This window comes from Lagopus leucura, unplaced genomic scaffold (assembly GCF_019238085.1).
Source record: "Lagopus leucura isolate 7727_CA_CO unplaced genomic scaffold, USGS_WTPT01 Super-Scaffold_100001, whole genome shotgun sequence".
Classification (NCBI taxonomy): Eukaryota; Metazoa; Chordata; class Aves; order Galliformes; family Phasianidae; genus Lagopus; species Lagopus leucura.
Window position 1 is genome coordinate 79,216,743 of NW_024962262.1, and position 13,619 is coordinate 79,230,361.

Genomic DNA, 13,619 nt, shown 5'->3' on the forward strand with positions numbered 1-13,619 from the left:
GATCACACTTCAAAGCATACAAAATATTGGTAGAAGAAAGATAAATTTCTCTCAGTGAAAAAATAAACAAGAAATTATTTTCAAAGATTTCTTTGTACTCTGAGCCATAATATTTAAGTGAAGCGAGAAATAAAATTTATTGAAAACTTTAAATAATAAAGGATACGTTCTTAAAATAATACAGCACATTGCTAACTTCTCCAGGTTATATATAATTTCCTTTTGAAACTGTTAGAAGAAAATAAAGGCAAAATTACTTTTTTTTTTTAGATTGGTCTCCAGAGTGTTAGAAGACTTTGCTTGTCTTAAGTAAAGCTAAGTTTTGCAAAGAAACTATTTGAAGAATTAAGGATAAAACAGAAAGCATGAATTTAAAATATATTTAAAATACATACTGAAAGGGATATGGTTGAAAAGCAACAGGAATACAATAGTATTTCACTGTCGAGGATTTTTAAAAACAATTCAAATACTAAAGACTGCATCAAATTGCAGCAGTTTTCTATGCAGCAAATAATAAAAAAAACAAAAGACACAGAAAAGAAGATATAAGATTATCCTCTGCCCATATTAGATTGTACAGGAGCTGCACTTCTTAAAGAGAAACACTACTTTTGTATTCAGAATATAATCCTGAGTTGAGATGAGACTTAGTACTCTTAAAAGTAAAATACTGTGAATTTCTTGGCTGGGTAAGGAGCTGGCTGGAGGGCCGGGCACAGAGAGTGGTGGTGAATGGAGTCAAATCCAGCTGGCGACCGGTCGTGAGTGGTGTTCCCCAGGGGTCGGTGCTGGGGCCTGTCCTCTTCAATATCTTTATTGATGACCTCAATGAGGGCATCGAGTGCACCCTCAGTAAATTCGCAGATGACACCAAATTGGCTGGAAGTGTGGATCTGCCTGGGGGTAGCGAGGCCCTACAGAGGGATCTGGACAGGCTGGAGAGCTGGGCTGAAGCCAATGGGATGAGTTTCAATAAGGCCAAATGCCGGGTCCTGCACTTCGGCCACAACAACCCCAGGCGACGCTACAGGCTTGGGGCGGTGTGGCTGGAGGACTGCGTAGAGGAAATGGACCTGGGGGTATTGATTGATGCTCGGCTGAACATGAGCCGACAGTGTGCCCAGGTGGCCAAGAAGGCCAATGGCATCCTGGCTTGCATCAGAAACAGTGTTGCAAGCAGGAGCAGAGAGGTGATTGTTCCCCTATATTCAGCACTAGTGAGGCCGCACCTCGAGTACTGTGTCCAGTTTTGGGCCCCTCACTGCAAGAAAGATATTGAGGCTCTGGAACGTGTTCAAAGGAGGGCAACAAAGCTGGTGAGGGGTCTGGAACACAGGCCATATGAGGAGAGGCTGAAGGAGCTGGGAATGTTCAGCCTGGAGAAGAGGAGGCTCAGGGGAGACCTCATTGCTCTCTATAACTTCCTGAAGGGAGGTTGTAGTGAGCTGGGGGTCGGCCTCTTCTCTTGTCATTAGCGATAGGACCAGAGGGAATGGTTTCAAGCTACGGCAGGGGAGATTCAGGCTGGACATGAGGAAGTATTACTTTTCAGAAAGGGTGGTCAGGCACTGGAATGGACTGCCCAGGGAGGTGGTGGAGTCACCGAGCCTGGGGGTGTTCAAGGAAAGGCTGAATGTTGTGTTGAGGGACATGGTTTAGTAGGAGCTATTGGGAATAGGTGAACGGTTGGACTGAGTGATCTTTTAGGTCTTTTCCAACCTTGGTGATTCTATGATTCTATGATTCTTAAATTTAATTATCTACGTATACGCAGAGAATGTTTTCACCACCTCATTATCACCTGAACAAAACAAAAGCACCCCAAATTGCTCAAAGATCTTTTATTTTTCTTCAGAGCTTAACTCATTAGAGGAAGAAATCACTAGATTGCTCTACTCAAGCCATGGTATAAAATACAAAAGGAAGAAAAATAAGAATAAACCGACAAAAAAACCTTAGTGCATCATATACTTATGTGATATTTTCAAGTTATGGGGTGAGTGTGCCAATGTATATTATTAATATGCATTCAAGGCAAAAAAGAAGACTAACAGACCTTCACAGTCTAGAAGGAAAAAAATAAAAACTTGAATGAATGGGAAAAAGATACTTAAAGATACCTAGGCTTCTCAGAGAAAATTCACATTTTACTTCTTTTTTTTTTTTTTAGTAAAGATATCCGCTTAAAGTCTAGTAACACAGAAAAACAGGGTATCACAGAAAATCAAACTAATGAACATATGGAAATTATCTTTTTATAGAAAATACATTCTCTACAGAAAGAATTACAGAAGATACCAGGAAGAACCATAAGAACATTTTCAATAGTATCTTGCAATACCAAGGATATGCGACATTTAGTTATATAGTCAGGTAGTACTTCAAAACTAACAGAAGAACACTTTTCCCTAGATTACATGATATTAACTGAGCAGCTCATTATTGGAGAATATCAAAGCTAGAACATAAAGAATTTCAAAAAGGACAAGACAGATTTATCAAGGTCTATGTTAGGTGTCGCTCAATTCTTTTGATCATCTCTGCTCATTTTTGTACTTTTCTGATTAAAAACTTTTTTTTTTTTAAGAAGTACTTCAATCATAAATAACAAGACTTGTCAGAAATTGGAAAGGTTTGTTAAAAACAAAAGAGAATGAAGAAAATGAACAAGTGTCTACTTACTGATTTTCTTGAGCATCCACTATAGCATGTATTATAGAATCATAGAATGCTTAGAGTTGGTGTCATGGTTCTATGTTTTTTTTTTTTGTTTTGTTTTGCTTTTTAATTTTGGGTTTCAGTATTCCACATCAAAACATCATGTAGTGTACGGGGCATTGAAGTGTTAATGCCCCAATTCCAGGTACCTATCCCTGTACATTACAGAAGTCACAGGATCTGACCCTTCTGGGTGGGGGGGCGCTCTCTTGCTGCCTTGCAGTGGGTGCTGGAGGGTGCTTTCCTAGCTGTTCCAAGCTTTTCAGGTTTGACTCGGTCCCGGAAACTCTCTCTCTTATCTTGTCTGATTTATTAATCTCAATTTCAACTAAATTGTATATATTGTGTTATCTTCTATTCTAGTATTATAGTAAAATAAGTTTACCTCCATAGATTCTTGCCGCTGTTCTTTTTCTCCCTTCCTTCCTTCCCATTTTTGTGGGACTGGGGTGGAGGGGGGAGGGGCAGAGGCCTGTTGCCCCTGTCACGGACATAGATTGATCTGATCAATTCCGTGACAGTTGGAAAGGACCTTTAAAAGTCATCTGGACCAAACCCCCTACACTGAACGTAGACATCCACAGTTACATCTGGTTGCTTAGAGCCTTGGCTAGCTTGTTCTTGAAAGTCTCCAGGAACAAGGCATCCACCACATTTCTGGGCAATCTGTTCCAGTGTCTCACCATCCTTGCAAGGAAAAGTCATTTTCCTTGTATCCAAACTGTCCATGTTTTACGGGCTGATTCGGCTTGCTTTCTTGACTAGAGGGGTGGAGGGATCTGTGGAACTGTGCCTCTGGAAAGGGATAAGGGAAAAGGGTAGAGAGATGGGACTAAAACAAAGCAGCGGCAACAACCTGAGGAGAAACAAACTAATTTACTAAATAAGATATCAGAATGCAAGATAACACATTATAATACAATATAATACAACATAATTTGATTTGGAGCTAATAAATCAAATATAATGAGAGAGAGTGTCCAAAAGCCAAAGGCCTTACAGTAATGCAAGACATGTAGTCAGGATGAGAAGAAGGGAAGACAGCCTGATTTAGCGACATTGCCAGGGGCTTTATCTCATCTCTGAACACAAAGTCCTCTGGGGTATGTAGTTCTTCTTCTCAGAACTGAAGCATTAACTCTTTAACTACCAGTGATGTATGATACATGATGTTATGATGTGGAATATTGATAGCCGAAAACCGTAAAACCACAACACGACCTAAATCTACTCTCTTTAGTTTTGAAACCATTTCTCCTTGTTCTAACACCACAAACCTGGAAAAGACTCTGTCCCTTCTTTCCTGTAGCTTCCCTTTAGATGCTGAAAAGCTGCTATCAGGTCACCTCAGAGCCTTTTCTTCTCTAGTCTGAAATATCCATAAGTAGAAATAATTTATCCAGAAATAAATTAGTTAATTTCACCTCTAGTTTCATGTGGCATAGCTTTCCATGTATTGTTAAAGGATATTGTTATAGATCTTAGATATAACTGCTTATCCAAGGAGTGCAACTTTATCCTAATGATAGAATTTTAGGGAGTAGAAGGGACCTCTGGAGATCATCTTGTTCAACTCCTCTGCTAAAGCAGGTTCCCTAGAATAGGTTGCACAGGAAAGCATTCAGGAAGGTTTTGAATATCTCCAGAGGAGACTCCCCAACAGCTTGTTCCAGTCCTGTCAAAGTAAAGAAGTCCTCTCTCACATTTGTGGGCCACTGCACTGCCCACCATGCCTTGAGGGACCAACCCCTTATGGTGGTAACTGTGACAGGTACCAAGATCCAGACACAGTGAGGAGCAAGTTGGGTCTAGATTCACTTGGAAAAGCCAGTAAGTGCACTGGGACCAGAGATGACGAAGCAGGTCCAAAGAAAGGCAACAAGGCTGGTGAAGAGCTTGGAGAATATGCTCTATGAGGAGAGTGGTGCTGTTCAGTCTGCGGAAAAGGAAGCTGAGGGCAGACCTTACTGCTCTCTTCCAATATCTGAAAGGTGCTTACAGCAAGATCGAGATTGGTCTCTTCTCACAGGTGACAGGATGAGGGGAAACTGCCTCAAGTTGCATAAGTTCAGGCTGGATATTAGGAAAATCTTCTTTACAGAAAGGATTGTTTAGCACTGGAATAGGCTATCCAAGTAGGCGGTTGAATCGCTATCTCTGAATGTGTTTAAAGACCATTTGGATGTGGTGTCCAGAGACATGATTTAGCAGAGCATTGTTAGAGTTAGGGTAGTATGGGTAGGCTGCAGTTGGACCTGGTGATCTTTGAGGTCTTTTCCAAACAGAGAAATTCTATGATTCCATGCCTCTGAATACACAGCTAGTATAGAGCTCCTAGCCTGGGTGATTAGAGATGGGAAGTGTCCCATGTGGGGTTGGCTCAGGTCAGTGATGCATGTCTGACAGTGTTCTCACAGTCCTATAATTAAATTTCTACAATTATCACTGCTTCATGTGCAGCTAAGTTCTGATGCAATTGTAAATGAACAGTTTAAAACCTGTCATATATTGGAAAAACATTATCCAGATTTCTTAAACATAGCATCCCAGGTCGTTCACTAGCAGTAGAAATATTATTTATCCAAGAACACATTGTGCATTAGGCTGCACTTGAACAGCTTGAACTTTAAATTCCTCTTTGGGAAAGGGAAAAAGCAAGAGCTTTGGAGCAGGACAAGCACCGGGTAGAGGCCGTCCACCTCCCCTCCATGGGGAAAAACACACTACAGTACAGAATGAACTACTGGTTTTAAACTCCGTGATGGTGAATTTCTCATGAGATGTTTATAAAGCTTTTTTTTTTTTTTCCTAATCTCAGAAGAAGAAATTGGCTTTTTGGAAAAATTGGTTCAGCTATATAGCCTCTGATGTACTACCTCCGGTAGCTAAATGAATTAGCATAGTTCACAGAACTCTCCTACATTGCTGCCAGTCCCTTCAAACTTACTATTTGTACCCTGACAGGCTTTTTTTCCCCTAGTAAAAATGAAACTAGTTTAGAAATCCATTCAACCGCTCCCTTTCTTTCATTATATTTTAATTAATTCTTTTGAAAACTCCTATGAGAAAAGGATCTGAACTTTTTCAGCACTGAGTTTAAAACTAAAATTAAGGCAATGAATCAGGTTGTAGGATGTTAGAAGATAATATTCTAAAGGAATTTGCAACACAGCACAACAGAATTGGAAACTGAACACATTTGTTCTGAATACTGAAGTACAGTGCATTTTTTTCCTCAAAAAAAAAAAAAAATTCCCACAACTTGGTTCTGTTTAGGATGAGATCTTTGTCCCATTTTGTACTGCAAATAGAAAATGCCCCTACTTTTCAATGTTACTATAACAAACTTTAACAAAATCACTCTTTAGTATAAAATAACACAAATTATTACATCTAGGATTGAAACAATTATACATATGTATATAGTACACATATACATATATATATAGTGAATGCATTTGGTTAAGGAGAAAGGACATATTTTGCATTGTTATTTTTCCATGTAATACACAAGTGTCACATAATAGAGCAGATTATTTCTGATATTATTTTCTTATATTTCTTATTATTCTAATTATTTCCAGATTATTTCTTTTAGTAAGAGACTGATTTCTAACTAGTCTTATTTCCAACAGATAAATTATGGTAACTCCACCCATTGTCATAACTACCATATTATCAATTCAGTGGTCCGAAACTTATAGCTTATTATTATTGGCACCTGTAGTCAAATATCTGATTTGCTCCAGTATTCAGTGGACAACATATTCTGGAAAGTTTTCTCCTACTCTCATGCAAAGTAAAGCAAAAGGATGGCAGAGGGATTGCAGCGTAATTTCCATTGACCGAGATATCAAAGACAATAAAAATAGTGATCTTCTGTGAAGTCTAGGCTGAGTCCTATAATGAAATGCAAAATAACTGGACATTAAACCACTCTGCTCAAAATGACTGCACTACAATGAGCAGCTTTGAGACTATTGATACTGAGATCTTTGTGGAAATTTAGTGCTTGTCCCACTTCACAGAAAAGGACATTTCAAACCCAACCCAAAATCTGGTTTGCCACATATTTCCATAATATTATCCCACAAATTTTTTGCTCCAATTGTGTTGTGTTTTCGTGTGTTCTTTCACAGCCAGAGAACATTATATTTAAAGTAACAAGACCATTGTTTAAGTCTTAAGATTCGGTATTATTAGCTTACACTGTGCTCATTTGAGCCTCCTCTGTATGCCCCAGAGGAAGTGACAGAGGATCTTAACTCTGAAAAAACTGTCAGAACTAAGTAAATAATTGGATAAGGTCTGGGCAACTCAAGAGAGGGTCATTTGTCCTGTAGGACAAACCATAGGAGTGTGACAGGACTTAGAACATATTGATTATTTAGAAAGAGAAATAAAGAAGTTAAAAAAAAAAAAACACTGTTATAGAAGATAAGGTGAACTAAAGTGAAGAAATTTTTTTTTGATTGATGTCATACTGTTTTATCCGTTTTCCTTTGTATTTATGTTATGACAGGTAAGTATTTTGTTTTGAAGAGGATCTCCCAAGTCACCACAATTTTAACAGGTCACATACTACAAATGGGAAATCCATTAAGGCAGCTCAACAGCTTTGGACCTGAAAATGTGATACAGTTTTCTAAAGAGTACTATTGTCACTTGAACACATAGTTGAAAAGGAGGGATGAATTGTAGAATATCATCCAGAGATACAAACATAGGGGCTGACACTAGGGAAGCAACCAAAATGAGAAAAGGACCTGTAGCTGCTTAATAGCTCAACTTCAAGCTTAACACTGTCTCAGTTCTTTGTGTACAAAAATAGAAAATTTTTCTATTTTTCTTGGTAAGAAGTTATACTGTTTGTTTTTTTTTTCCTTGTTTGCTTGTTTTCAGAAAGAGAATCAAATATTACTATCCTTATCATTTCATTTTTTTCCACATTTCCATATAGCAATTTTTTGCTATTTAATATTGTTTGTTTTTATCTAATTTAATATTTAATGATAACACAATTAGAATACTTCAAGATTCAAATACTAGAAACAACAAATTGAAAACAAATTATTAATTTGGGATTGACTAGTCATCTATTTAGAAAGATATGAATTAGAAGTAGCCATACTATACGTTATACTAACCCCAGATACGTAAGATATTTTTCAAGGGCTATCGATATCAGAGGATGGTTAATTAGGATATAGCTATTCACTGATTCTTACCTTCAAGGTTATTGTTTCATTTTTACAATGAAGCAAAGGAAAACAGCATTTGGCAAATCTTGTTATTTAGACAGAGATACAGTGGAAATTCCTCAGAAATGGAAAAATGCTAATCTAATAGAAACTGAACCTCATTATTACAACTGAAGGAATTAAGACTGGATTTGACTTTTAATTTATATAGCAGTTCTGAGAAGAAGCAGAAAGAGCAGGTATGTCAGAGAACTGCAGAAATCTGCAGTGCATTTGTCAGACTCCATAAGCCAACTGGACAGATAGTACCCACTAATGTCCCTCCGCAAGGTGGGTGGAGGGGCAGGAGATACTTCAGAACACAAGCACTAATATCAAGTTGGTGTTTGTCTTCCAAGGGGAAGGAAGTAAAGGTAGAAAGAACAAAGCATTCTTCATAACTTACACATTTTTTGTTCATATTTCTGCCAAACTAATTGGCAGCACAGCAGCGTGCCAGTCTGTGTCAGTAACATGGACGTCAGCGACCACCGGAGATCTATCCAATCTGTGATTTGCCAATTTGTGTCAGTCACATGGATATCAATAACCACTGGAAGTATACCCTGGCCTCCCTGCCAGTCATCCCCCCAAAAAATTAAACAAGTTTCACAATTCTGACCTGGTTTGTCCTTGTTCTGTGATTAAATGGGATGGAGAGATCCACAGACCCAAGCTCTGAGATGAACCTAAAAACCAAACAGTGGCAGCGAGCTAAAGGAGAAAATTAATTTACTAGATATGATAGTGAAATGTGAGGTAAAACAATATAGTACAATATAATTGGAACTGAAGCTAATAAATAAAATGAGAGAGAGCATGTTCAAAAAACCTGAAGGCCTCACTCTAATGCTAAAGGTGAGATGGCTAGAGAGCACACACCACAGAGACAAGCAAAAATCAAAAGAAAGGCACAGTCTCATAACTCTGAGTTTAATCTTTCCCATGGAAATGAAACAGTGATGTCTTCTGGGATATGTAGTTCTTCTCTTCAGAGAAAGGTATACCTGGAACTATCAACAGCCTATGGTACTGGAACATTAACTCTTTAACCCCCAGTTCACTACATGACGTTATGGTGTGGAATACCAATAACAGGATTAACAAAACAATGATAAAAAGATGAGATAATGCATTTCAAAACAATGTAGGCATGGTATAAATAAAATTGGAAATTGCTTATTATAGAGAGATGGCATTTGAAAGTGTAATCACTTGAAATGTCATATTTGATAGATAAGGCTTCACATTTTTACCTGTCAAGTTCTGCCAGCAAAGTAATTTCTAGAAATTTATTCAGATACACAAAAGCAGGGCCAAAAACGTCCAGATCCCAGCAGAAGGAGAAATAGACATGCCACAAAGTTTATCTTTTCTTATCATGTAAAATGTGAAATAAAGCAATAAAACTATTTGCTCATTGTAAAAAAAATACCTATTGGAAATTATGAAAGCATTCCCAGTGTTATAGCTGTATGGTCTCCGGAAGGGTAAAATATGCAGTAAGAATCATGTTGAGGAGGAGGAAGAGGCAGAAAGGTGCTGTTATGGACTGACAACAGCCCCCACTTCTCCACTCCTTTGCACAGATCACAGTTGAGAGGGAGGAGGTAGAGGAGCTGGGGATGGAAAAGTGAAGCTGAGCCTGTCGAAAAGCAAAAAAAGCAAGGGGTGAAGGAAAGGTGTTTCAGTTTTATCATTGTTTCTAACCATCCAAATTTATTACAAGTGAAAGTAAATTAATTTATACCATGTCCATTTTTTTTTTTATTTTTATTTTTTTGCCTGTAATTGACCTCTCAAATTCAACCCATGAGGTTTTCTATATCATTTCCTGCTCCCATCCCACTCAAGAGATGTGGGATAGGAATCTGGCAGCTAGACAAGGTAAACCTACTGCACGTTGTAGTTAACAAAGAGATCAACTTCTGCCATCTCTAGCCTTTACTCCTGATACTGGCACTAACTCCAGCAACTGTCTTTGTGTATTTTAATGCTTCTAAAGACTCATAATGACACTGCCCTTTTCTCTTTCAAATACTTTTAAAAGTACTTTTAGTAACTTACTTAAATCACTGTGGCTAAATAGGGACAATACCCACAATGTGGGTAAATAGGGAGAAAGCAATATCTGTAATAAAAAAATATTAAATATTAGGATAGAATACATTCAATGGTTTAGTTGACTTCTATTCAGTGCATTCACTGTAGAAGAATCTAACCCCATATAGGCAGTAAAAGTGAGACAGTATTTAAAGATTTGACTCCTAGAAAGAAAAAGATTCACCTTGCTCAGAAGATGAATCACTGACTAGTTTAAATGGCTCCCTTAGAAGTCCAGTGATATTTCATTTATATGTAGATTGTGCAAATATTCAGTACAAATTTTAGAGATCACATTTAATAGGTTTTTTTTGTGAGAAATTGGAAGAGAAAACAAAACAGTCTCAGTTACACTAATTACAATCTCATATATAAATATATTTCTATTTTAGACAGGATTAAGATATTTAATATTATCAGCATACAACAATCTGAAATCTTTAAACTGGAGCCTCAAAACCTTTTTTTCAGGCTTCTTTCAATGTGTTGAAACAATTAATGTTTTATTGAATTATTATCCTTGTATGTAAAATGCAAAAGATCAAACCCTTACATAAGCCTTGTATTTCTAGTACTACTTTGAATGTTCATGTCATTTCCCTATAATAGCTAGACTCTATGAAAGACTTTGAAAGAAAACAAAACAAAAATCAATTTTTGATTCCTTGTGTAGATATTAAAGAAGCAGAACATTCAGCTACATTTCAAAGCCTTAAAGTCTTAAAACTACAGAAGTGAAGGGACTTGGCAGGTTTACTCTGAACAGGTGTTTAGTTTTTTTTAGGGTATCATCAGTGTTACATCAACTCACACCTGAAGCCAAGTCTCAACTATTTGAAGCCAAAAGACATTCAAACCAAACTTCTATCAGTAAATATCAATAGAATACGACAGTACTGGATGTAGATTTCATACACAGAACAGCCTCCCTCTCTCCACAGTACTTCGTAGTCTGCATTCATATGGTTCATTTATTACAATGTGCTAAAAATTAACATCCATTTTAATGAATGTAGAATTGTGAGGATCTGGGATTTTGTTTATGACAGTCTATTTTTTTTAATATGAACAGGAAATTATTAATCCTTTATGAAATATAGCCTGTGAAACATATGACTTTAAAAAAATGTATTTAATTATTTTAACGTTTTCTACACAGTTCATTGAAGTTTCTTCAACTATTTCCTACTCTGATCCATGTTTAGACATATTTTGCTAAAGAACGTAATCTCAGAGAAATAAAATCCCTTATCAACATATACACAGCAATTATCAATATAGATTAAAGGTGTCTAGCAAACAACAAACAAATTCACAAAATTGAGAAAACAGCATCAGTCCATTAAAATCAGTCAGATTTCAGGAAGAGAAAGGAATAATACTGAGGATACAAAATAATCTACTGTGAGTCTAAATCTCAAATGATTTGAAACTCTATAGGAATATTACTGAAGTACTTTCAGAACCTTTGATCAAAAGAAAGATTAATCTGAGAAAAAACAGAAGAGGAGGATGTTGTAGGATCCTCACTCAGTAGCATCTGTGTTTTCTTGGGTAATCTCTTATTTAAATACTAATGAGACCATATGGCTTCAAGATTTAACCAGAAATGTTTCAGGCTAATACATCACAGGAAGCAAGCTGGCTAGTTTTTCAGTCAAATTGCATTATAAATCTAAAAATAATGTCTAAAATCATATTGGAAGCCTACAAGCAATTCTTAAACATCTTCAAGGCTTTACCTATTTATTCCACTTCTTGAATATGTTCCCCACAATAAAAATATTATCATCGGCAACAACAACAACATTGCAAGAATTCAGAGCTAGACAACTGCCTAATTTGACATAATTTGACATTACATAAAAGTGAAGGTAGATTTGGACTTCTATGCCTAAAATTTAAAAAAAAGATGAAAAAAGTTTGAAAATATTTAGAATTACTTAATTTCATTACAAATAATTCACGAATTTATTTATATCTTTCTGAAAAATACAAAACAACTGGGTAAGCCTGTCTGTCTTTAAAAAAAAAAAAAAAAAAAAAAAAGCAGCATTACTTCTGGTGATTGTGACTACATGGTTCTTGGGACAACAAATCTTAAAAACAAAACAAAAAATTAAAAAATCCCAATAATTTATTGATTTTTTTTAAGATAAAACAACAAATTATTTAAGAAGTTCTATGCTTTGCCATTTCAAATACTGTGCAAACTTCTACTAAATGACACTGGAAATCTTTGACTGTCAAAGCTCAAGAGTGTTCTAAATCAAAGAGAAAGCCTAATATTCCACATATTTGAATAGAAAAGACTTTGAACTTGTAAACAGCAGATATTAAATTGCATTCATTTTGTAAAAGCTTTAACAGCATCTTCAAATAAAAATACAGTAACCAGGTAATAAAACTGTTGCAGAAATTGAGGTGAAGAAGCTCAATATTCTGATATATTTGGTCTTTGAATGGGATAAATTAGTCTATCAGCTTTAATGAAAGGATTATAACTCTGTGAACATCAGGTATTTTCAGAGATTAGCGAACAAACTGTACAGAATCAAAACATTTTAGTGTCAATTGCAGGGTCAAGTTCTGCTCTTAAATTGAAGTACTTACTGATACAAGAGGATACATAAAAGCTGTATTTGGCCTTACTGTGACACTTCTTTCCAAAATATTTCTTTTGTAACAAAGCAAACTACAAAGAAGTACCTTCCACATTAAGCTTGACTACTTCGCATTAATGAGTTAATGATGCTTATCTCACACCATGGTCATACTCTAAATTTAAAACCAAGTTCCTTGTTTTCCACGAATGTCACACATGCACTCATAACTATACAACTTAAATTGTGAAGTTCACCCACATAGCATATGGTTTAATATTCATATCATTTACAGTAGTTTGATAACATTGTGATGAGTTTAACTATTTGATTGGACTTGGTTGGTCTTTGTGACCAAGCTTACAGACCCTTTGCCTTTACATACTATTCTTTCTTCCCCCTTTAAAGGCATATATTATATCATCACTCTTAAGTTTTATTTAATACAAGAACTAAAGAATATCTTTTCCTTTCTTCTGGATTGTTACACTTGCTTATAACAATGAGCTTAAGCATCCCACTGTCAACTTTCTTAGTTTTCAGATCTGAACTTAAGTTGATCTGTTGTTTTTGAAGTATGATAAGGTATTTCAGTTCTCCATCAGTCTTGTTGACAACCTTCCTGAAAGAATCTTATTTTCACAGGATTCTTCTTTTCTAAAACCATAGCTTCCTGCATTTTCCAAATCAACTCTGAACACTTAGATGATGACGTAAGTTCTTAGGAGACCCTCTAAGCCTTGCAAGAAACTTGTTGAGTCAACCAACTAGCCTAACGAGTGTCTGAGAATGAAAAGAATGGAGCTTTAATGACTATCACGGTGAACATTCACATTTACCTTCATTGACCCACCACCCATGGATCAAGACTCAGACTAAAGACAACACTGGATCCAGGAGTGGTGAAATGTTTCTACCTTGAAATCAATCTTTTTTTTCCCCTGTCTGTTAC

The 13,619-nt window shown here is 36.3% G+C and overlaps 1 pseudogene; it reads right to left on the minus strand.

Moving 5' to 3' along the window:
- LOC122177439 overlaps positions 1-3,450 on the minus strand; it is a 28,090-nt pseudogene extending 24,640 nt beyond the window's left edge.
- Between the last annotated feature and the right edge of the window lie 10,169 nt (positions 3,451-13,619).